This window comes from Thamnophis elegans, chromosome 4 (genome assembly GCF_009769535.1).
Source record: "Thamnophis elegans isolate rThaEle1 chromosome 4, rThaEle1.pri, whole genome shotgun sequence".
NCBI lineage: Eukaryota > Metazoa > Chordata > Lepidosauria > Squamata > Colubridae > Thamnophis > Thamnophis elegans.
The window spans coordinates 132,100,205-132,123,514 of NC_045544.1; the positions used below are offsets into that span (position 1 = coordinate 132,100,205).

Genomic DNA, 23,310 nt, shown 5'->3' on the forward strand with positions numbered 1-23,310 from the left:
ACTACAACTCAGATTGCCATTTGTGATCTTTCCAGCCAACGTGTGGCAAGCAAAGTCAGTAGAGGGAGACAGATTCACTTAATGACCACACGACTCACTTAACAACGGCAGTGATTGGCTTACCTGTGGCAAAAAAAGTCATAAAATCAAGGGTCACTTGCTTAATGACTGCCTCTGTTAGCAATGAAAATTCTGGGCCAAATTGTGGTCATAAGTTGAAGACTTACATTTATGTTGGCCTGTCTTCTGGTCCTTGTCTACTACCACGAAGTGTGGTTGATTGGCTAGTACAGGCCTGTCCACTTGGATCTGGAATTCCCACAGGATCTTAGCCCTCTTACTCACCAGGATCTTCTGTGGGATCTCCCATCTGGACTGAGGACAGCCTAGCCCCATGAGGGCAAACCTATGGCACACGTGCCAGAGGTGCCACGCAGCACCCTCTCTGATGGCACCCAAGCTGTCACCTCAAATCAGCTCCACCGCACATGTGTGCATGCCTCCCACCAGCCAGCTAGTCTTCAGGTCTCTGCTGCGCATGAGGGGGGTGTCTTGCACGTATGCCCGGGAGCGGGGCACGTTGGGGGAGTCTCGTGTGGATGCGCAGGAGTGGAGTGTGTGCAGGGGCTTGCGCTGCATGTATGTGGGTGCACGCATTGTATTTGGGGTGTGTGGGCATTTGGACTACCATCATTGGTTAGCCATCACCGGCCTAGCCCATACACTGTGCAGGTGTTCCTATACACAAGGCCAGCCACATAGAGGTAGTCCTCGACATACAAAAGTTCATTTAGTGACCGCTCAAAGTTGCAGCGGCATTGGAACAGTGGCTTTCACCCTTACAGCTGTTTCAGGATTCCTGTGATCATGTGATCAAAATTAAGATGCTTGACAACTGGCTCGTATTTATGACAGTTGCAGTCTCCCAGGGTCATGTGATCCCCTTTTGCGACTTTCTGACAGGCAAAGTCAGTGGGGAAGACAGGTTCACTTAACAATTGTGCTACTAACCTAACAACCGCAGTGATTCACTTAACAGCTGTGGCGAGATCATAAAATGGGGCAAAACTCACTTAACAACTGTCATACTAACAATAGAAATTTTGTGATCGTAAGTTGAGAACTATTGTACATATATATACTCTTATCTATCATCTATCTATCATCTATCTATCTATCTATCTATCTATCTATCTATCTATCTATCTATCTATCTATCTATCTATCTATCTATCTATCTATCTATCTATCTATCTATCATCTCCTAAGAATGGATGGGGAACTAGAAGCCTCCTCAGTTCTTTATCTTTTAGCCAGAGTTAAACTGGGCAGCTCTCCAGATGCCTTCAAATTTAAGATTCCCCTCCATAAAGTTGGTCATTCTACCTAACATATCCCTTTCAAGGATAAACTAGCAATGGAGCTACTACTTCCTTTTCAGGATGCAGCACCAGCAATTGTCAGCAGCATTGTGGTGTTATTCAATTAGTAGGCCGCTATTATTTGTAAGGCCTCTGGCAGTTTGCAAGAGTATGAAAACATTTGCGGGAAAGTAAAGTGCATATAACAAATAAATTAATGGAAACCATGAGGAATATATAATGCCAACATGTTTGCTTTCAGTAATTTCCCTCAGTGCTCTCCTTCTATTTGAAGACCATCACCAGAGGGGTCATCTTAGCTTCCTAAGGTTGGCTATTTTGGAGTTTAGGAGCTGTGATTGAAAAGCAGCAGATTCTAGCTTAGTTCACCCGCATTGGCACCCAACAGACGGAGGCTAAAACATATGAAGAACGGTTGCAGGAACTGGGTATGTCTAGTTTAATGAAAAGAAGGACTAGGGGAGACATGATAGCAGTCTTCCAATATCTGAGGGGTTGCCACAAAAAAGAGGGAGTCAAACTATTCTCCAAAGCACTTGAGGGCAGGACAAGAAGCAATGAGTGGAAACTAATCAAGGAGAGAAGCAACCTAGAACTAAGGAGAAATTTCCTGACAATAAGAATGATTAATCAGAAAATCAGCTTGCCATCCTGGGTCTTTCATTAACCTAGACCCGTAATGGCGAACCTATGGCACGTGTGCCACAGGTGGCATGCGGAGCCATTTCTTAGGGCACGCAAGGCATTGCCCTGTCAGCTGCAGCGCACATGCATGCACTGGCCAGCCGATTTTGGCCTTCATTTTCGGCTGTTTTTCACCCTCCAGAGGCTTCAGAGCGAAGAACAACCCAATACACAAATCAGAAGTACAGTTTTTTGTTTTTTTTTAAACAGATCCAGCAATGCATGATCTGTTAGCTGGATTCACTTTTGCTAAGCTGAATAGCCAAACATGTCTAATATGTCTCCTCTTCCTCGTGGTTGGCTTGGCCAAACCTCACCCTGCAGATCATCATCCAGAGCTGTCCACCAATTTAGCTGGTTCCCACCCAAAGAGCAAGGAAGCTGGGGGCCCTGCCCACCCCCCCACTCAGGTTTAATCAAGGGCTTCTCTCCTCCTTTTCCCTCCTCCCTTCCTGGCGCCTTATTTCACGGCTGTCAGTATCTGTTCTCCACGTCCTCAAAAAGATTAGCCTACTTGACAGGCTTCTCAATTTAGGACTAATAAACTTGTTGATTCCTGAGCCCAAGACAGAGCTGCACAATTATCACCTCGGTCAACATTAATTAATGCGGAGTTCAAATGAATGGTGAATGTGACACTAAATTGGGCGGGGGGGGGATGCTTTCTGGGCAAAGGTCTTGTGGAACCAACCATAGTAGCACATGGTGATAATCAGTTTTTACTATCAAGCCTTTCTTTCACACAGATTATCCACACAGAAATACAGACTATACAGGTGATTTGTCCTCGATGTACAACAGTTCATTTAGTGACTGTCCTAAGTTACTGAAAAAGGTGACTTATGACAGTTTTTCCTACACTTACGGCCACTGCAGCATCCCCATGATCAAAATTCAGACGCTGTTCTGACCGAGGCTTCCCCAGAGATGAAGCAAACTTCTTGTTCTGACAAAAAACCCTTTTATTAATTTGCTGTGAATTCTGCTCATTCACATCCAGCAAAGTTTTTCAAGGGAGGATTTACAGTCACAGACCTTATCTGGCTTGGAGAGCTGCCAGGCCGATATCTGCCAAACTTGGCAAGGAGTCTCGGAGAGTCACCAACCAATTAAGCGAACTAATTGTCTCCTGCAAACTCCACTCCCCCTTTGCTCCTCTTTTATTTCCTCGGGGGGGGGGGCATTCATTGTCCCCCTGTGGGCCTTACTCCCAAGTCGACCCCTGTTCTTTAGCTGTTCTCTTTGTCTCTGGCAACTCTGTGCATGCTCCTATTTATGATGATTGCAGTGTCTTGGGGTCATGGAATCCTTTTTTGCGACCTTCTGACAAGCAAAGTCAATGGGGAAGCCAGATTCACTTAAAAACTGTGCTACTAACTTAACAACTGCAGGGATTCGCTTAAGCACTGTGGCAAGAAAAGATCGTAAAATGGAGCAAAACTCAGTTAACAAATGTCTCACTTAGCAACATTGGGCTCAATTGTGGTCATAATTTGAGGACTACCTGTATTTTAAAATTGTATTTCAAAAATCAAATTATAATTTTAATATATAAAATATAAAAAATATATAATTCAATTATTGAATTATATAAAAACTTCCTCAGACATGATAGAGCAGACCATAAATTCTGGCCACCTTCTCTGCTGTTGCTGACACTTTGCTTCAGGTTTTGGAAACTTCAGCAGGTTTTCCACCCCAACTCTGTGGTGTAAGAAGATGGATGCTTCAAGTGTGATTTCCTTCAGGGCCTATTTGTTGACAAAATGCCCACATTTGGAAATTGTGGCACATCAGATTCTGGTACCTGGCTTTATTCCAGTTGGGTTCTGTGCCTTGTGCAAACTTTTCATCAATCCAAAGAGTTGTGAAAGCAAAGGGAATGCCTCCTCAGGCTAAATCACTGTTGTTGTTTTTTTTCATCCTTGGCAACTTTAAGATATGCTGCTGGCTGGGGAATCCTGGAGGCTGAGATCCACACATCTTAAAAGTTGCCAAATTTGAAAAAACACCAGGCCAATTGGCTTTTGCTAGCTTCTTTCCTAGTTTTCGTATTCCTCTTATTCTCCTTTGCTCTGGTTTCTCTTCAGATTGCCCAAGGAAACCCTCAACCTAGGCCCAAAATTACCACAGTAAGTCATGGTGGTCATTAAATGGGTTGCCATGAGACTGTCGTTGATTTTACAACCTTTATAAGGGTGGTTGCTAAGCAAACACCACAGTTATTAAGTGAACCCATTGAAATTAGTAGGTGTTTTTTGGGGGGGGAGTGTGGAAACCAGAGGTGGGGTTGCTCCCGGTTTGGCCCGGATTGGGCAAATCAGTAGTGGTGGCGGCGAGAGACTCTGCCCACCCGCCTGGATACTTCTGCGCATGCGCAGAAGCATCGCGCACGCAAGCACGAGCAAACCAGTAGCGCCGGGATTGGCAACCCACCTCGGATTTGCAAACTAAATATGGACCAATTGCCAAGCACCCAAATTGCAATCAAATGACTACAGGGGTCAGCCTTCAAAACTGAGTCATAAGTAGTTCTGAGGAGGTTTTAATAGTTACTATGTGACCAGTCATAAGACGAGGATTTCCCTTATACCTTTTTCAACTTTTCCTGTATTCTTCGTTATCAGGTGTTCTTTTCCAGCTTAGCCACATGCAATCACATAGCCCAAAACCGATGTTGAAATCAAATAATAAACAAATAACCAACCAACTAACCCCAAAGATAGACACACAAAGTTTTGGAGCAAAACCTACAATGCAAAAACTTCTCACAAAAACTTTTTACAAAAGATAAACTTTTTCCATGGCATTTCTTGACTGTTGCTAGGATGTTGGAAAGATTTAACTGAGTATTGGCAGAAACAATGAAGAAAAGACAGATCAAGAAAAGCTTGAAAAAGCCACTGTCCTTTTATTTGTCTGCAAGACCAACACTGATCCCCCCCCCCACCCCAATCACAGGAACCATTGAGACATTATTTCTCCTCTTCTTGGGAACAGTATGGAGATTAGCTTGTTATAGGTAGTCCTTGATTTATGACCATAATGGGGTCTGCCAATTATGATCATAATAAATCATGATGATTGCAAAGTGGCTCACCACGTGACCGGAGACAATTTTATGACCTTTTTTTTCCACAGTTGTTAAGTAACCGCTCCATATATATAAAACAACCCCTTCCGCCATAAAGTGAACCAGTTCTTTATCATTTTGGGAGCTTTTTGCCATTAATTGCCATAAATGTGGGCCATTTGCTGAATGACTGAAATGCCATCATGTGATTGCGGGGAGGCAACATCAGAACTTCAAAATTGGGTTATGAATAGCTTTGAGGGATCCGTCATAACTTCAAACAGTCGCTAAGCAAGTAGTCATAAATCAAGGACTATCTGTATAGGGTTATCGACTTAAGACTACAATTGAGCCCACAATTTATGTTGCTAAGTGATCAATTTGTTAAGTGAGCTTTGTCCCATTTTACAACATTTCTTGCCACCGTTGTTAACTGAATCACTGCAGTTGTTAAATTAGTAACCCGGTTGTTAAGTGAATCTGGTTTCCCCACTGACTTTGCTCTTCAGAAGGTTGCAAAAGATGATCCCAGGACACTGCAACCGTCATAAATGTGAGTCGGTTGTCAATCATGCAGATGTGAATCCTGTGACTGTGTGGAGGCTGCAATGATCATAAGGTCACTTTTTTCAAGTCTGCTGTAAACTTTGAATGGTCACTAAGCGAATTGTTGTAAGTCGATCGAACCGTTGTATTGTCTTTCTAAAAGAATCCAACCCTATAGCTCTGACACCTCTGATCCATGTACTAAACTGATGTTACTTGGCTCAGCTTTTCAGAATTGCTCAAGATTGACTATCTTAATCGGCTTTACGCTACTTATTAAGTGGTTGATCTTCCTGCATTGTATTTTGGCCCATGAAAACAAACTTGTTAGTATGAGATAACTGATAAGGGCTAATTAAATGTATAGTCATGTCTAACAATAGACAATGTGTGTTGTTCGGAGTTGACCTGCTGAGTTTTGGGTATTTTCTGGTCTTGATTGTTTTCTTGCAGATGTTTCTTTAGCAAGCTAGCAGCTCTGATGCAAATCACCCAAGGACGGATCATCAATAAGAATATTATTTAGCCTGCAGTGGTGGGTTCTGGATCCCGTTGCAACCAGTACGATGCAACAGGGCCGGGTGTCCACCACATGCACGTGCGCAGTGTGCACATGTATACTTACAGCCTGCGACGCTCCACCGACAGCTCCGTGATGCTCTAGCTGCTCAGCGGAGCATCACACAGGCGCCGTACGCTCCGTGCGCATAAGCCCCGATTAGCTCAAATACAGGCAAGGAGGGTGGGTGGGCCCTCCGGAGCACCGTACTGGAACGGTACCTGGTGCTTCCAGTGGGCACCAGAACACCTGTACCGGGGTGTACTGGTCATATCCCACCACTGTTAGCCTGGCAATGAAATGCCTCTATGAAAACAACCGAAATCAGAAACCAGCAAGGTCCCAACAATAGCAAGTGACTCACACTGGATTTTATTGTTTCTGTTGTGGCCGCTGGCAGCCTGTGGAGCTGGCAGCAGAGTTGGACAGTGAGGAGGTTGGGGAGGAACGTGGGCCAGTCCTGGATTCTGGGGAAGGCTCTGATGAGAGCTCTGCGTCAAAGGCAGAGAGGGGGCCAGAGCCGTATACCAGTTATCACTTGCCTTCAGAGTCAGACATCAGTGAAGCAGACAAACAGCTGGAGTCTGTTCCCAGTGTGCTCATGCGCAGAGTTGCCAGATGAAGGGAACAGCTAAGGAACAAGGGTCGACTTGGGAGTAAGACCATAAGTGGAGCCAGGGCCATCTGGCAGTTATGTGCTGTCTCCGGAGCATCCAGAGTCAGACATCACCGAGGCAGAGCTGCCAGAAGGCAAGAACAGTTAAGACAAAAGGGGCGACTTGGGAGTTAGGCTTGGAGATGATTGGTCCCTCCCATAAGACGTAAAGGAGGAGCAAAGACACGTGAGCAAAGGCAGGAAGCAACCTTGTTCGTTCCGGTCGATTTAAATTCTGAAGCTCCGTTTGGACTGTGCTCCGTATGGCCTTGCAAAGCTAATTGGCAATTAGGTCTTTGACAGCGTTTCAAGGGAGCCTTATGCCGAAAGACTTTGGCAGACTTCTGTTGGACTTTTTACAAACTATTTGTGACTCATTACAGGCTGTGAATGAACCGAATTCACAACTGTTGAAATAAAAATAGGGTTTTGGGGACTAAGCGTGTGCTTTTTACTGTCTCAGGAACCCTAAGTTAGAACACTTTCCTTCTTATCTACATATTCCTCTTTGTATGTCTTCCCCCAGTCTGGGCAATTGTCCACACCTTCCCTCCAAAACTGTTCACAAGATTTATCAGTTAAATAACATGCGAAAAGACAGGCAGTGTAAGGGGAGGGGCGGGTTAGAAAGACACACATTAGGCGCTGTGTTGTTTGATGTGATCTCTACTTGGCGTAGGGCAAGGGAGCCCACCCAATCAAGATAGAGTGTCTTCCTTTGATTTGCTCATCTGTTATGGTGGCAAGGAATGACAAATTGTAATAGGGGGTCGAAAAATAGCAGCAGTCACAAGTCGAGGAAAGAGAGAGAGAGAGAGAAAACGGCATCAGATGTTTGACATGTGTCAGAAGAAGCCGCTCTTCCCTATCTTCCTCTCCGCAGCCTCCCCCTTCTCAATAAGTGGTTGATGGTGCACTTGTCTCTTTACTGGAGTAATTGCCCATCAGGGCTCTTTCTGTCCATTAACTAAACCACCACCTTTCCCCATAACCGTTCCTGCCAAACAAGCTCGGTGACAATTTTCACCGCCCTACTATCCGCTCACGTTGCTGGGCCAGGAAGTGGGCCTAAAGGCCTTGTCATGCCTAGTTGCTCCAATTCCATCAAGGTACTTAGTCACGGCAAACACCGAGATGCTTCGGGCACTCCTCTTCGTGTCTTCTGCTCCTCCAGAGATCACATAATTTCACCGGATTGAAGAGTGGCGTCTAATAGCGGGTGATTGTAGGGCTTAATGGGGAGGTTCAGAGACGTTGACATGTTTACCTCCCGTTGCTGTTTCAAGAGAGGTGCAGGCGGCTTCATGGAGGCTTTCTATATTTTTTGGAAGCTCGGCTGCACCTCTTTAACTCCTTGGTGACTTTTTAAAAGTAGAATGCAGGCAGTCCTCAGTTTGCGATCACAACCGGGACCAGAATTCCCACTGCTAAGCACAGCAGTTGTTAAATGAATCACACCCGATTTCATGACCTTTTTTTGCCATGGTTATTAAGTGAATCCCGGTAGCATTTAAGTAAATCATGTTGTTGAGTGAATCCGGCTTTCCCTTGTGACTTTGCTTATTGGGAGCCAGTTGGAAAGGTCACCAAATGGGGATCACATAACCCTGAGATGCTGCGTCCTTTGTAAAATACATGCTGGTTGCCAAGTGTTTGAAGTTTTTTTTTAAAGAGTTTTATTGTTTTTCAATTACCAAAATAAACATTCCATTTTTCCTTATGCAGTCTGGGTACAAACATCTCTGTGCAACATCATTCCTCTTTTGCCACATCTTTCACATTCATATTAACATTATTTCCCTAAGTTTAGTATTACAAAATATTAAGCATTTAAACATTATAAAACTCTCCATTTTTTCTTCTTACTATCATCTAATAATAATAATAATAATATATCAACATTAAACATCATTATTCTTTATAAACACATACTAACTATATTTTTTTTTTAGTTTTCTTCATTTCCAAACTCCTTTTTTTCTCTCCAACCATTGGTAAAATACTTCCAAATCATGTAATATATTCAGTTTGCTCTTTCTTTTTAATTGCTAATGTTAATCTATTCATTTCTGCACACATTCTAATGTTTCCCTTATCACGTTCTCATCAATAGGGATCTCTACATTTTTCCAACGTTGTGCAAATACAATTCTAGCTGCAGTTAACACATGAATGATTAAAAAGACATTGTCTTTATTATAAATTTCAGGTAAAATTCCCAGCAGAAATGTTTGTGGCTTCAGCGCAATATGTTGTTGTATCATCTCTTCCAACCATGTCTTAATTTTTCTTTGCCTCTCCACATGTCCACCACATATGATAATAAGATCCTGTATTTGATGGTCATGCACTTGAATTTTGATCACTGACTGTGGGGATGCTTTAGTATAGGAATGTCAATTTCAATTTCATTGAGGGCCGCATCAGGGTTGTGTTTGACTGGGGGGGGGCATGGCCTGCTCGACATCACTCTTGTTGGGGGCACCTGTGGTGGTCCGAGTGCTCTACCAGAGAAAACAGGCTCCAGAGCTCCATTTTTGGCTGCTCTGGCCTCTTGCATTCCTCTGCCATTGAAAATAGAACTCGGGAAGTCCATATGTGGCCCTTGTGAGGTCCGTTTTCTGCCAGCAGGATGGCTGTGCGGGCAGGTTGTTCGCTTCTAGGTCGGCCTGGCAGGTCAGATCTAAGCATTCTGTGGGCCTTGAGTTTGACACCCCTACTTTAGTACAAGTACCAGTTGTAAGTCACATTTTTAGCATGGTGGCAACTTCAAACCATCACTAAACAAATGGTTGTAAGTCGAGAACTGACTTTATGAACACCATGAAAAGCAAACTGCTTGCTTCTGACAGGGCTGCCTGTCTTCCGGCATTTGTTAAAATGCAAGAGAACAGCCCTGACAGTGTGATTGAAGCTTCACCTGTTTTTTTTATTTTTAAATATGCATCTTGACTTTTTCGACGATGCTTTGGGGACGCTCCTGGCTACTACGTCTTGGCCCTGAGTTCCTAAGAAAGTCCAGGTGCTCTGGACATCAATCAAGCTGGAAGGAGGGTTGCATGCCGCTTGCAAACCATGAATTGCTCATTCCTGATGGATATGATGCAATCTGTCCGGAGAATTTCAGTTATTAAACAGATTAGATGATTCTTTAATCTTCTGTGAAATGCTAGACAGGATATTAAACCATCTCTGGAATTATAATGGATGCTATTTTTCAGGCTTCCCGTCGTCGTTGTGGTGCCTTCTCCTGTAACAAGGGGGTTGCCTACGCATTTCTCTCTATTAGTAGTGGCCAGATTATTTTTTTGCCTTGCCTTTGCAGATGCTTTTTATTCAAGGAGACTCCCTCAAACACCCTCGTTTATGAGCGCTGGAGAGTGGGTTTTCTGTTCCACTCCATGCCGGGGGGGGGGGGGGGGGCTCAGTCTCATTTTTGACACGTGGTGTTTCCAGCAGAAAAATTAATAAAGCACCTATATCATCTTTTCAGGCTCAAAATCGATCTTATTTAAGGGTTTGTTTATTGCTTGGAAGGATAAGATCCTTACGCCAAATAGATTCTCTTACGTCTTAGTCGCTGTTCAGGGACTTTTGCATTACCTTGTTTTACTTTCAAATGCAATTACCGTGTTTCCTCAGAAATAAGACCCTGTCTTATATTTTCTTCCCCACCAAAAAGAGCACCAGGTCTTATTTTCAGGGGAGAAGGATGAAATTCAGCAGGTTCTGACCAGTTCTGGAGAACCAATAGCGGAAAATGTGAATACTTCGGAGAACCAGCAAATACCACCCCTGTCTGGTCCCAGACAGAGTGGGATGGGAATGGGGATTTTGCACTATCCTTCCCCTGTAGTGGGGAGGGAATGGAGATTTTGCAGTATCCTTCCCCTGGAGTGGGGAGGGAATGGAAATTTTGCAGTATCCATCCACTGTAGTGGGGAAGGGATGGAGATTTTGCAGTATCCTTCCCCTGGAGTGGGGAGGGAATGGGGATTTTGCAGTATCCTTCCCCTGGAGTGGGGAAGGAATGGGGATTTTGCAGTATCCTTCCCCTGTAGTGGGGAGGGAATGGGGAGTTTGCACTATCCTTCCCCTGGAGTGGGGAGGGAATGGGGATTTTGCAGTATCCTTCCCCTGTAGTGGGGAGAGAATGGGGATTTTGCAGTATCCTTCCCCTGCCATGCCCACCAAGCCACGGCCACAGAACTGGTAGTAAAAAAAATTGAATTTCACCCCTGGGGAGGGATGTCATCCACTGACTCGCCTCACTTGCATGCACGCCCCCAACCTCCTTTTTGCTGTCAGAGGCCTTCAGGAAGTCCTGCTGCCGGCAAAATCCAATAAGGCTTTCCTGAAGGCCTCTGCAGATGTGCAAGGCCTGGGTACAACTGTCCGAAGATAAACAATAGGGCAGCCCCATCCCCACCTTAGCTTAATTTTTATCTGTGCACCCTGGAATGGGTGAGGTCTTAACTAGGGCTTATTTTGGGGGGTAGGGCGTATACTGGGCACACGTGTAAAAATCAAGCTAGGAGTTATTTTTGGGGCAGGTTGTGTTTTCAGGGAAACAGGGTAATGCACACACACACACATACACACACACACACAAGTGGAGGGCTGCAGGCGGTACGCCCCAGTACGGGTGTACCGGAGCCTGCCTGGAGTACCGGGTACAGTCCTGGTACGGTACAGTTCCGGTACGGTCCTCCGGAGGGCCCACCCACCCGCCCAAGCTCCTTATCTGTACTTTAAGCCTTTGGCTGTTCTCTGCATGCGCATGGCGCATACAGTGCCTGCGTGACGCTCCGCTGAGCAGCTGTAGCGTCGCGGAGGCTTGCAGAGGCATTTTAGGCAAGTACAACGCATGTCCATGTGGATGACATCGGGCCCATCCCAACTGTACCTGTTGGAACGGGATCCAGAACCCACCACTGATAGATTAGATTAGATTAGGTTAGGTTAGGTTAGATTAGATTAGATTAGGATAGATAGAGAGAGAGAGAGAGAGAGAGAGAGAGAGATAGATAGATAGATAGATAGATAGATAGATAGATAGATACATACATAGATAATAGATAGATAGATAGATAGATAGATAGATAGATAGATAGATAGATAGATAGACAGACAGACAGACACAGACAGACAGACAGACAGACAGATGATAGATACAGATAGATAGATAAGATAGATAGATAGAGATAGATACGTAGATACATAGATAATACATAGATGATAGATAGAGATAGATAGACAGACAGACAGACAGACATAGATAGATAGATGATAGATAGATAGATGATAGATAGATAGATAGATAGATGATAGATAGATAGATAGATAGATAGATAGATAGATAGATAGATAGATAGATAGATAGATAGATAGATAGATAGATATCTGTTTCGACACCCTGGTTTTCTGTTTTGATGTCTTGTTTTGTTTTACGAAATGGATTAAAAAAAAATTAATTGCACCTGATATATTCTTTCTGAAGACAATCTGGAGAATTCAGAAGTAAGGCCCACCCCTCACCCCTATCCATTCAAAAAAAAAAAAGCTCCTATTCCCAGGGAAAGTGTCAGCTGGAAGGGAAATTAATATCAGCCGAAGGAACTGAAATGTTGATATGTATAAAAATTCTGGGTTGGCCTTGCGCTTCTCATCAAAGACATATTGTGGCACCACCTTTCTTTTCCGTGACTGCCTTGAGGAATAAATATTGCATAAACCAAAGCTATCATTATGTAAATATAATATTTATATGATCAGAGGGAGAGGCAAGAAAAGATACCTGCTATTAATTCTTTAAGGTTGTGATCAATGTTCATTCCCCCCCCCCATCCCATCACCTCAGAATTTCAAACAGCTGAGGCCTTGGCAGCCTTCAGGAATGCCCCCTGATATGATGCTCTCTGATTTAATCAGTTTCTGGGAGCTGTCAGATCATATCATGTGGGGAATAACCTTTTTTGCTTTATTATTATTATTGGACTTAGCTATTTTTGTTTTTAAGACTCCTTTGCCTCACTAAATGCTTCTATTTTGTTTAGCATAAAAGCTTCCCTGAAAATTCTTTGGGGAGATTGTTTGGAGCGACCTTCCCTCCAACCATCTGGGTCATCTCCGTTGAACATCTGTGATCTATAGAGCTGTTTCCCCTTGTGACCTCAAAATGGCAAGGAACCATATTGGTCCATTAGAGAAAGAGAGAGAGACAGAGAGAGAGAGAAATGTCCCAGAATAGAAAAACAGGTATTGGGGAAAAGAAAAGGCCCCAAACAGTCAGAATTATTTTATCAGGGAACAAAGGAAGTGGGCGGGAGTGGGTGGACGACGACACACCGTGTAACAATCATAAAATAGGTGCCAATTGGAATTGGGAGGCAGTGAGTTCTAATCACCCTTTAGGTATGGAAATCAGCTGGTTGACTTTGGGCCACACTCTCAGCCCAAACCGCCTCCCAGGGTGGTTGTTGTGGAGGAAAATAGGAGGAGCAAGGCGTGTTGGATATCTTCACCGCCTTGAGTTATTTGCAAAAAGAGTGAAGGGGACATATAATGGATGGATGGATGGATGGATGGATGGATGGATGGATGGAGAAACCAGTAGCGGAAACTTTGAGTAGAACTGGCAAATACCACCTCTGGCTGGCTCCAGAGTGGGTACTAGGAATGGAGATTTTGCAATATCCTTCTGCCAGGAGTGGGGAGGGAATGGGGATTTTGCAATATCCTTCCCTGCCAGGCCCATCAAGCTACAGAACCGGTAATAAAAATAATGAATTTCACCACTGCTTTCTCCCTTCCAACGGAAAGGCAAAAGCAGCTTGTGTCTTGATAAAATAGAGACTCATGAGAATTGAAGCACTTTTGAGTCTGATCTATTTAACCTTTGCATATTGAAAGGGTTCTGGGTTTTATTTCAAACTGTTCTTGTTAGATTACACCAATGAATGAATGAATGAATGAATGAATGAATGAATGAATGAATGAATGAATGAATGAATGAATGGATTTCTCTTTTCAACCCAGGTCTCAATTCTTTATCTTTCAATTCGATTGTTTTGTAAAGTTTTTCTCTTCTTCCTGAGAAACTCAATGGTATTTATATCTGCTCTTTTTACTACCCCAACCACCTTCTCCATTCCTCCCGGTCATTTTAGACGCTTTATTTTGTCCAAGCGTTCATAGAAATCCTTTTTTCTGTTCGGCACTTTATCTGTTCAGGAATTACTGAGCGATGCCATTGTGTCACTCTGCTGCCAGAAGAAAGGGTTGTTTTCCCGTGACAATGGGCACCCTGCAAAAAGCGAGTTGGGGTTGGGGCAATCTGAAAAAGCAAAGATAAAATGTTTTGACCTTAAGAAACAAACAAAAGTTTGGTTGGAGAGGGAAGAAAGAGAGAACCAATTTGATATGGCCGGAAGAGCATCCTGGCTTAAAAGCCTCCAGGAATATCTATTACATGCTGCGTCCACACAAAAGGCAGTACACTCCTCTCACAACTCTAGTATGCAAGCTTTTCCAATCTTACAGGACTTTAGGTCGGTCTGCCAGTCTCGGTGTGAATTTGTGTCGTGCTTGCGTTGTCTTTTCTTTCACTCTACCTGCTGCTGAATCAAAATTCGGAGGTGCACTGATTTGAAAAGAAGATGATCCCCGCCAGAAAAGAAAGATTACTTGGAGGGAGGAGAACGCAACAGCAACAATATTGCTTTTCTGTATTCTTAGAAAATGAGATTACCCTCCTGTTTTAAAAATCAATTATTCTGGGGGAAACAGAAGTCTCCTTTAAAAAAATAAAATGAATTCAGAGCTTCCTCATCATCCAGATGGGTGGTGGAGATGCTTTCAACCCAAAGACAGAAATGTCCCAATGGTGCTACTCAGAAAGGAAATGCTCCATCATGTTAGACTGAGGTTTGTCCATCTTGGGTATATTATTTGTGCCCAGTGGGCCAAAGATCCAATCAGACTGCAAAAAAATAATGAGAACAATGAAAAGAAGGAACCCAAAAAACTCGTCCAGTTCCATGCTTAACAACCAAACCTCTCAATCATTGCTGTTCCTTAAAAGTCACCAAAGGTCACAATCAATGAGTAGCTATTAAACAGAATATCACTATGCTGATTGATCACAATATGTGCTGTCAGGATACTGTTAACAACATAGATTTTCTCCAGAAGGACCTGTCCCCAGGCTGGTCCTTCAAGTTCTTCAAGTCTTCCATGATGCACATGGTCCACCATCATGGTTACGTCCCTCCACCTTGCTGCCCTTCCTTCCTTCCTTCCTTCCTTCCTTCCTTCCTTCCTTCCTTCCTTCCTTCCTTCCTTCCTTCCCCAACATTGGAGCTTTCTCCAAAGAGCGGGCTCTTCACATCCTGTGTCCAAAGTAGGATTAATTAATTAATTAAACTTTTATTATGCCATCCATCTCACCAAAGGCAAATCCAGGCAGCTTACAGTCATTGAATAAAATGCTACATAAAACAATTTAAAACCATAAAGATATTCCATCTAAAAATTCAATTAAAGTAAAAAAAAAAATCAATTAAAATTTGAGCGGGGGTCGTTTGTGCTTTGAGTGAGAACTCAGGGCGGTTTGATTATCCGTTTCTTAGCGGCTTGTAATATTTGCCCGAGTTTTTCTCAGGCACCAACATTCAAACCTCCATGCCGGAGCAAGGATCAAGAAAATTATTTATCAAGGGCAGCAGCATTGGCAGCAAATACACAGATGCCAGGATGCCAACACACACACACACACACACACACACACACACACACACACACACACACACAGAGCTACTATTCCACTAGTTGCCTGTTTTTGTCCCGTCTTTGATAGAATTATGTAGGTTAATGATATTTGCGTGATCTCATCATATACATCTTCTCCTTTATTCCCCCGATCCCAATGGCTTGTGCGGTTGCGATTGATTAATCCTGGAAATAGTTTGTGCTTATTTTAACTAGTGTCAAGACCCTGAAGAATAACTTGATGCCACCTCTCTCTTTATCCTAGCGCAGTGACAGACATGGTGATTTAGTTGAAATATTGGTTGGACGGTGTAACTATATGCAGTACTTGCCCCATTGTGTGTAGATAGAGTGGGGATTTGCGCAACTGTTAATGCAGAGAGATCCCCTAAAACAGGGGTGTCAAACTCAGGGCCCATGGGCCGGATCCAGACCATGGGGTGCTTAGATCTGTCCCACAGGGCCGCCCTGGAAACAGCAAAGGACCGGCCCGCGGTGCCTCTTGTCAGTGAAAACGGAGCCTGGTGGGGAAGGGGTGCCTGGGCCACCACAGGTGCCTCAGACACAAGTGACATCGAGCTGGCCACACGCACCCTGGTCACACACACCGCTTGGCCCTCCCGAGGTCAAACGCAACCCTGATGTGGCCCTCAGTGAAATCAAATTTTGACACCCCTTGGCCTAAAAGATTTGTTTGGAAGGAGGGATCCAGTATATTTATTTATTTATTTATCTATCTATCTATCTACCTACCTACCTACCTACCTACCTACCTACCTACCTACCTACCTACCTACCTACCTATCTATCTATCTATCTATCTATCTATCTATCTATCTATCTATTAATTTATAGGCCGCCCAATTCCGAAGGACTCTTATGCTCCATATTGTCCTATTTTTGTGACATTGGGTTGTGCTATATGAGTGCTTCTTTCTTCTATACTGGAAGTTTGGGCTACGTCCTGAGCCACCTTTCAGAGGGCTGAAATACAGGTAGTCCTCGACTTACAGTTGAGCCCAGGGGTGGGTTGCTGCCAGTTTTACTACCGGTTCGCAACCCCCATGCACACGTGCGCTGTTCAATGTCAATTATTCTTCGTGCATGCGCAGAACAATTAACAGTGAATTGCGCATGTGCAGTCACTAAAAACCAAAATGGCGGTGCAGCGGTGGCGAGGGGAACCAGTTCGGGGGCGTGGCAGGCCTGGGTTGCGGTCAGTTCTGCGACCCGGGCCTGAATTCCATTACCGGTTCAGCTGAACCGGGAGCAACCTCTGGTTGAGCCCAAAATTTATGTAGCTCACTGAACAGTCACAAGCCTAGGACTTCCTGTGCTCGTGTGAATGTGTGAATAATGTATATGGATCCACTTGTTAGCCGAGCTTTGGAAAGTTGAAATTTAGAGAGGGGAGGCGATGGCATGCCAGCTGGATCTCAGAGTTGTCACCTAGGTTACAGCTAACAGGGAGAAAGCTTTGTGTCATGTAGTGCGTTTCCCCCCTTAGACAAGGACCGGGCTGGCTGACTTGTTATTTCAGTGTTTCTCAACCTTGGCAACTTGAAGATGTCCGGACTTCAACTCCCAGAATTCCCCAGCCAGCGTTTGCTGGCTGGGGAATTCTGGGAGTTGAAGTCCGGACATCTTCAAGTTGCCAAGGTTGAGAAACACTGTGTTATTTGTTGCCTTCACTGGCTACAGCGGTGTGGCGTCTTTAAGAAACCGAACAAAGGAAGTTCAGAGTAGATCTCCCCGGAGAGGCCCGGAGCTCGGCTGAAATTTTGTCATGACAAGACGCCTCCAGCTCAAGAGCGCTGGTCAGTGTTAGCCGGACTGCTGACCTCCTGAAGCTGTCAATTCTTAAGGGAAGGAAGCTATTAAAATTCAGCGTTCTCTCTGAAGCCCACCGCTATTGTAATCTCTGTCTAGATTGTGTAAATAATATCATGGACACATGGATGGAAAAGCACGCTGGGACAAGAGATTTCAAACTCAGGTCTGTTTTTTGCAACCGGATTGGTTTTCTGACGTAGGCGATAAAGGTTTGGGTTTGAGTTGCCAGATGGTGAAGCTTTCTCCACTTAGAATAGAATAGAATAGAATTATTTATTGGTCAAGTGTGATTGGACAAACAGGGAATTTGTCTCTGGTGCAGATGCTCTCAGTGTAGAATAAGGAGAATAAAATACATTCGTCAAGAATGTATCACAACATTCACAACATATCACAACACTTAGTGATAGTCGAGGTGACGCAGTGGTCGAGGTGACGCAGTGGGTAGAGTGCAGTACTGCAGGCCACTTCAGCTGACTGCTATCTGCAGTTCAGCGGTTCAAATCTCAGGGTTGACTCAGCCTTCCATCCTTTCGAGGTGGGTAAAATGAGGACCCAGACTGTGGGGGCGATATGCTGACTCTGTAAACCGCTTAGAGAGGGCTGAAAGCCCTATGAAGCGGTATATAAGTCTTAACTGCTATTGCTATTGTTATAGTCAAGGTTACTAATAAGCTATCAAATCGTACTAGTAAACAAATAAAACAATATAAATTGTAAATATACAAGCAACATGAGTGGGAAGAGATAGGTACTAGGAAGGATGAGAAGAAGAATAGTAATACAGTTATTTGTCAATGTTGTGGGAATTAATTGTTCAGCAGAGCGATGGCATTTGGGGAAAAAGCTGTCCTTGTGTCTAGTTGTTCTGGTGTGCAGTGCCCTATAGCTTTGTTTTGAGGGCAGAAGTTGAAACAATTTATGTCCAGGATGTGAGGGGTCTGAAGATATTTTCATAGCCCATTTTTTGGCTCATGCAGTATACAGGTCCTCAATGGAAGGCAGGATGTCAAATCTCAAGAGTCAGCCACTTCGTTTAGCTGCAGAGATACACACTTTGCGGGTTTATATTTCATACATTTCTCCCCCCAACACACACACACTTTTTGGGGTGTCTTTGATACTATGCCTAATATGAAGGAAATTGGAATAGAGACAGAGCAAACAAAACGAGCTAAAACTAAGCCCTGCGGCATCATCAGGAGTCATTCTGCACATAAATTGCCATGAGACCCTGTGGTCCAATAGGAAGGTGATAATGAAGTTCTGTTACAGGTAGTCCTCGACTTATAACCATTTATTCAGTGACCTGTTTGAAGTTATATAATGGCACTAAAAAAGTGACTTACGACAATTTTTCACGTTTATGACGATCGCGGCATCCCCGTGGTCATGTGACCAAAATCCAGATGCTTGTCAATTGATTCCTATTTTTATTTATTTAAATTTTTATATCGCTGCCTACTCGCCATGGCGACTGAAGGCGGCTTCATGACGATTGCAGTGCCCCGGGGGGTCATGTGATCACCTTTTGTTTCTTTGACAAGCAAAATCAATGCGGGAGCCAGATTCACTTAATAACCTGTGTTACTAACTTAACAACTGCAGTGATTCACTTAACAACTGAGGCAAGAAAAGTGGAATGGGGCAAAAGCAACTGTCTTGCTTAGCAACTGAAATTATGGCCTCCGTTGTGGTTGTAAGTTGAGGACTACCTGTATTTATATAGAATTAGTTGGCAGCTGCTGTCTTTTTTTTTTTTTAACAAATGTCAATTGTTTTCTCTGAATAGAGAAAAGGACAAAAAAAGAACCATGTTTTCCCTCCCAGAAACTAGTTGAGGCCGTACCTTACTATTTTTATTTTAGTGCATTGAAAAAAAGTTGGGAAGTTAACCCTTTTTTCTTCTTTTCTCCCCTGCCCAGTGGTGGGTTGCAGGCCGTATGCCCCAGTACGGGTGTACCAGAGGCAGCCCGGAGCACCGGATACTATTCCGGTACGGTGCTCCGGAGGGCCCGCCTGCACTCCTTATTGTGTTTTAAAGCTGTTGGTACTTACGCGCACGTACATGGTACATACAGCGCCTGTGCGACGCTCCGCTGAGCAGCTGGAGCGTTGCGGAAGCGTCATTTCTAGCTACAATGCATGCATGCGCCGTGCACACGTGTATGTGGGTGATGCCGAGGCCGTTCCAACCGTACCAGTTGTAACGGAATCCGAAACTCACTATTGCCCCTGCCTCATACTTTTCCTTCCACTTTTTCTCTTCCCCATTTCCCTTCTACCTTCATTCTCATTGTATTTTATATTAAGACATTTAATAAAAAATGTGTGTCTGTGTCTGTCTGTCTATCTATCTATCATCTGTCTGTATCTATATCTATCTATCTATCTATCTATCTATCTATCTATCTATCTATCTATCTATCTACCTGTATCTGTCTATGTATGTATGTATGTATGTATGTATGTATGTATGTATGTATGTATGTATGTATCTATCTATCTATCTATCTATCTATCTATCTATCTATCTATCTATCTATCTATCTATCTCTATCTATGTGTCTGTCTGTCTGTCTCTATCCATCCATCCATCCATCCATCCATCCATCCATCCATCCATCCATCCATCTATCTATCTATCTATCTATCTATCTATATCTCTCCATTCCATCCATCCATCCATCCATCCATCCATCCATCCATCCATCCATCTATCTATCTATCTATCTATCTATCTATCTATCTATCTATCTCTATCTATCTATGTGTCTGTCTGTCTGTCTCTATCCATCCATCCATCCATCCATCCATCCATCCATCCATCCATCCATCCATCCATCCATCCATCTATCTATCTATCTATCTATCTATCTATCTATCTATCTATCTATATCTGTCTATGTCTGTCTATGTCTGTCTGTCTGTCTGTCTGTCCGTCCGTCCGTCCGTCCGTCCGTCCGTCCGTCCATCCATCCATCCATCCATCCATCCATCCATCCATCCATCCATCCATCCATCCATCCATCTATCTATCTATCTATCTATCTATCTATCTATCTCTGTCTATATCTGTCTATGTCTGTCTATGTCTGTCTGTCTGTCTGTCTGTCTGTCTGTCTGTCCGTCCGTCCGTCCGTCCGTCCGTCCGTCCATCCATCCATCCATCCATCCATCCATCCATCCATCCATCCATCCATCCATCCATCCATCTATCTATCTGTGTCTATCTATCTGGATACAAACACCCCCATGTTTTCCCTCACATCACAGAGTCTTCCCCCCACCTCAAAAATTAAGAGAATAAAATGCTTTGTAGACTTATAATTCATTATTTATCAATATTTTGTAAGCCGCCCTGAGTCCCCTCAGGGAAAAGGGCGGCCTATAAATGTCAAATAAATGATCTCTCAGTTCGGAAGGGACTCTGAGCAACTTCGTTCATCACCTTTGGAACCTTTAAAGCATTCTTGATGGTCAAGCATTGTTCCTACAAATCTATGGAGCTTTGTATGTCATCTGCTCTTTTGTCGACCCCGCCTCTATCTGTAGCTAAGATGACCTGCCCCATTTGAAAACAACGCCTTATGGATCTGGCAGCATCTGTAGTAGCGACAGGCAGCTTCAGCGCCCTGCTCCTCTTCTCTTAAAGGGCAGCACTGAGGTGTGGCTTTGCGGATGAAACGCAGGTGGACCAAGTCATGCAAATAACAGGATCTTGAAAGCTTTCCTTTCCTTCGGTCACACTTGAGCGCTTCAGGATCCTTCTGTTCTCTGAAATGGAGCGGCTGGAATGTGGCGGCTGAGTGTAAACCCCCCCCCCCCAAACCTCCCACACACATCCTTCTCCCTGGAAACACCTGTGGCTTTTGAAAGGTCCATTGAATCCCTTTGAGGCTAAGCAGACTCTTCCCTTGGTGTCCTCTTGTACCTTCTGTGGGTAAAGCACCTGTCCTGCCCCCCTCCCTCCCCCTGATAGATTGGAGCAGGGTGTGGGAAGATACCGTATTTCAATTTCAGGAGAGGCATTGTGGACAAAGGAGCTTTTGATTCAGGCAATACTGTGTGCACTGTCTCATCTTGTTGTTTGCTGCTTCTTCTTTTTTTTTGGAACCAGTTCTTCCAAGTAGGTAGACCACACCTGGGCTGCAGAACTTAAGTGAAGGTGGGAGTCCATTGCGTCAAAGAAATGCATGCATTTCTCATTCTTTGCTGCCATCTAGTGGGTTTTCTGGAGTTTTGCAGCCCAGGTCTTTTGCAAAAACGGGGCGCACAGAGGGTTTTGGAGGCCTACAGAGTGTTCCAGAGGGCTGGGAAGGGCAAAAACTACCCCATTTTTACTAAAAAACGGGTCTGGTTTCACCTCCCAAACACCCCACGCGTCACATTTTTGCTCTCCCCAGCCCTTAGGAGCACTCTGCAGGCCCCCCAAACCCTCTGCATGCCCCATTTTTTGGGGGGAAAAACCAAGCCTATTTTTTGCAAAAACGGGATATGTGGCGTGGGGTTTCTGGAGACCAAAAATGGCTGTATTCAGCAGGGGGGCAGGGGAGAGTCATCTTATACTCCAAAAAGTACAGTATACTATCTTCCATTATAGTATCGATTATATAACCATCAAAATATTTATTCATCAGTTTTTCTGGCTCAGTGGCTAAGACACTGAGCTTGTTGATCCGAAGGTTGGCAGTTCAGCTGCTCAAATCCCAAGCGCTGCGTAACGGAGTGAGCTCCAATTCCTTGCCCCAGCTTCTGCCAACCTAGCAGTTCAAAAGCACGTAAAAAATGCAAGTAGAAAAAAAGGGACCACTTTGGTGGGAAGGTAATAGCGCTCTGTGCGCCTTCGCTGTTTAGTCATGCTGGCCACATGACCACAGAGACGTCTTCGGACAGCTCTGGCTCTTTGGCTTAGAAACAGATGAGCACTGCCCCCTAAAGTCGGGAACGACTAGCACAAATTTGTGGGGTAATCTTTACCTTTACCTAGAATCTCCCAAAGTATCTCCATTAGGATAAGAGTAGTAAAAGTTTAGTCTGGCAAGATTCTGTCTTTTGGATATAAACAAATAATGACCTGAACTTTGGCTGGATTGTTCTTAGTCATTCTTGGGCTGGGCTTGATATAAATTCTTTTTTTTTAATGATTTTTTTCATAGATGTGGCAGAAGTGAAGGCATTTAGACAAAGTGATTTTATGATTTTGGTGGCACCGTCTCAGAGAAATGTTTGGGTGGGAGGCAAGTATATATGATTGTAAGATTTCTTTCCCCATGAAATGCACATACAGGGAATGGAAAACTGTAAAAGGAAGAGATATCCTGTTTCTATTCAGCCTTGAAGCTCTCAAGGTGGGAAAGCATAACCTTAGTTAAAATTACGAGTGTCGAAAGGGTGGAAGTAGGGAGCATAACTGCTAGGCACATGTTAGTTTCGAATTCTTCCCAAAATGGACTGTACTGCTACATATTCTGTGATGCAAAGTAAAATTGGAAACGATTGAAGTTGACATTCACACAATTGTTGGTATCCAAGGTCAGGGAATATAGGGAGACACAACAGGCAGAGAGCCCCTTTTAATTAAGAAGATAAACTAGCCAGAATTTCAACCCTCTTGTAATAACAGTGAATTACTTACCGATGCCATCGATCTCTGGGTGCCGTGAGTATTGTTTTCTCTTTGGAGCCCAACCTAATGATGCAGAAAAAGGAGATTTGAGGCCCCAGGGCACATTGCTCACAGTGCCCCTCAATTGCTTCACAATTTGTGAGATTGTATTTCACAGTCTCTAAATCAAGAATGTCCTTG

General features: G+C 44.0%; 1 protein-coding gene across 9 annotated transcripts in view; it reads left to right on the plus strand.

The window, feature by feature from the left end:
- Nucleotides 1-23,310, plus strand: part of MSI2 (musashi RNA binding protein 2) — a 663,532-nt gene that overhangs the window by 359,773 nt on the left and 280,449 nt on the right. The window lies entirely within an intron of this gene.